The sequence below is a fragment of the Aspergillus uvarum genome (genome assembly GCF_003184745.1).
Source record: "Aspergillus uvarum CBS 121591 unplaced genomic scaffold BO82scaffold_26, whole genome shotgun sequence".
NCBI lineage: Eukaryota > Fungi > Ascomycota > Eurotiomycetes > Eurotiales > Aspergillaceae > Aspergillus > Aspergillus uvarum.
In genome coordinates, this window is record NW_020291323.1 from 378,619 (window position 1) to 381,300 (window position 2,682).

Genomic DNA, 2,682 nt, shown 5'->3' on the forward strand with positions numbered 1-2,682 from the left:
TTTTTTTTTTTTTTTTTCTTCTTTTTTTATATCAGGTTCGTACAAACCAGAGCTGAGGGGGAAGAATATTAGTATAGTTCTTCTTCCATCCCAGCTTTTAATTATTTAGTAGTTAGTTAGGGTTTGGCTGGGACTGCAGCTGCTATTATACAGCTGCTTCTATATTATTAAATACTAAAACTAGTTTCTAGATTGGTTCTGTATAGCTTTTTTATTTAATAAAATACTATAATTGGCTTTTCCGGCCTTTTATTATATATTATTTATTAAAAATTTTTTTAATCTTATATTCTTCTTTACTGTTAATTATTATAGGCAGTAGTTATAAGTCTTTTTTATTTTATAATAATAATATATTATCAGCTATCGGATAAAATAAATTAATATAAAATATAAGATAAATACTTTTTAATATATTAAGTTATACAGTATATAATTTTATTCTTTTTAAAATAATATATTTTATATTTTTCTAATCTAGCTTTTTATTAGAATAATTTATATAGATATTTTATAGGCTTAACTATACCTAGTTGCCTTTTTAGTATAATAAAACAGTTTATTAGGATTAATTAGCCTATTTTTTAGTATTTTATTATATATAGGCTATAGTACTTTAGGCCTAGTTTAAAATATTATATATTTTTTATATAATTATATTTTTTTATTAGATAGGGCTGGAGGCAGCAACCTCCAGATCCATATTTTAAACTATTTTCTAACTGTTTAGATTTAATTTATAATTATAGCTTAGGAAAAATAGTAAGAATTCTATAGCTGTACTTATACAGCTGTTAATTACTAATTCTACTAAAAATAGTAGATTTATTTAGTTTTTTTAGTTGTAGTCTGTATAAGCTTTTAGATATATTTTAATAGTACTATTTATATATTTTATTATTCTATCTATTTAAAAATAATAGGCTGTAGATAACTTTTTAGTAATTTTTAGTAGATTATATACTCTTTTCTATATACAACTTATAAACTGGGTGTCTTAATCTAAGACTATAGTTTTTAAAAAACTATATTATTTAAAAACTATTTTAACTAGGGCCTTAGCTGTAGTTTTAATAGTAATCTTTTTTATTATATAGAATATTACTTTTTTAGTTAGTTTATCTATAACTATGAAAATATTTGTATATAACTTGCTTTTAGATAAGTTAGTAATAAAATCTATTATTAATTTTTACTAAGGTTAATCTAGTATTAGCAGTAGCTTTAGTAATCTGTATTTTAATTCCCTTTATAATTTTATATAACTACAGATATTATAGTTTTAAATATATTTTTATATATTCTAGGATATATTAGACTAGAAGTATGTTCTGCTAAAAAAAAGATAAATCTATTTTCAGCTAGGATATTCTGTAATAAAAAAATTATAATTGCTTTAGATAAGATTTATATAAAGTAGTTTATAATTAGAAACCTACTGTTTTTTTTAAAAGTATATCCAAGCTTCTTCTGTTAAATATTTATTTAAAAAGACTTTTAGTTTTAGCTGGAGTAGAAATTTGTATATTTTTTTTATATAAGCTTTGCTAGTTTTTAATAATCTATATCTACTACTAAAATATATATTTAGCTGTTTTTAGCTTTATTTTTTAACTCTAGCAGTTTTATAATAGTCTGCTGTATTTATTCTAAAAGGTCTTTATCTGGTTCTGTGCTGTATTCTTATAACTATACTAAAGCTGTAGTAAGTAAACTAGTTTTTAATTTTAAATCTTCTTTTAATATTCTGCTAAAGATCTGTATTATATAGAATAATATTTTAGAATCTTATTTATTGGGTATATTCTATTTTTATTATAAAAAAACATCTGCTTGCTTATTCTTTGTTTTTTTTTAATAAACTAGTTTAAAGTTAAATCTGCTTAGGATTAAGCTTTATTATATATTTTTTTTTATAAATTTATATAATTTAAAAAAGTATTCTAAGTTTTTATAGTTAGTAACTACTATAAACTCTAGTATTAAATATAATTTAGTATTCTAAGCTTTTAAATATTATATAACTGCTAGTAGTTTTTTATTATAAATCTTATAGTTATATTTAGCTGGTGTATTTTATTTAAAAAAGTAGGCATAAAAATACAGCTCTTTATTTTTATCTATTTAAAAAAGTATTTTTTTTATATTATAGTCTAAAAAGTCTGTCTCTACTACTATTATATATTTAGAATTAAAAAACAGAGAATAGGTTTAGTTGTAAATTTTTTTTTTAATATTTGGAAGCTGGTCTCGCACTTTTAGGTCTATTAAAAAAACTGATTTTTTTTAGTTAGATTTATAAGTAGTTATACAGTAGCTGAAAATCCAGAGATAAATTTATAATAAAAGTTTATAAATTTTAAAAAGTTTTAAACAGCTTTTACTGATTTAGGGCTTTTTTATAAAATAATTATTTTAATCTTTTTAAAATCTATTTTAATACCTTACCCTGTATGTATAATAAATTTAAAATAGAGAGTTTTCTTTCTCTTAAACTTTTACTTTTTAATATCTAAGAACAAGCCGGCTTTTTTTAATTTCTGTAATACTTTTTATATATATTTATAGTGCTTTTTAATATCCATATCTATATAGATTAACATATTATTAATATAGGCCGAACAGAATTTGTTAAGATATTTATATAGTACCTAGTTAATATACTTTTAAAAGATACTTAGG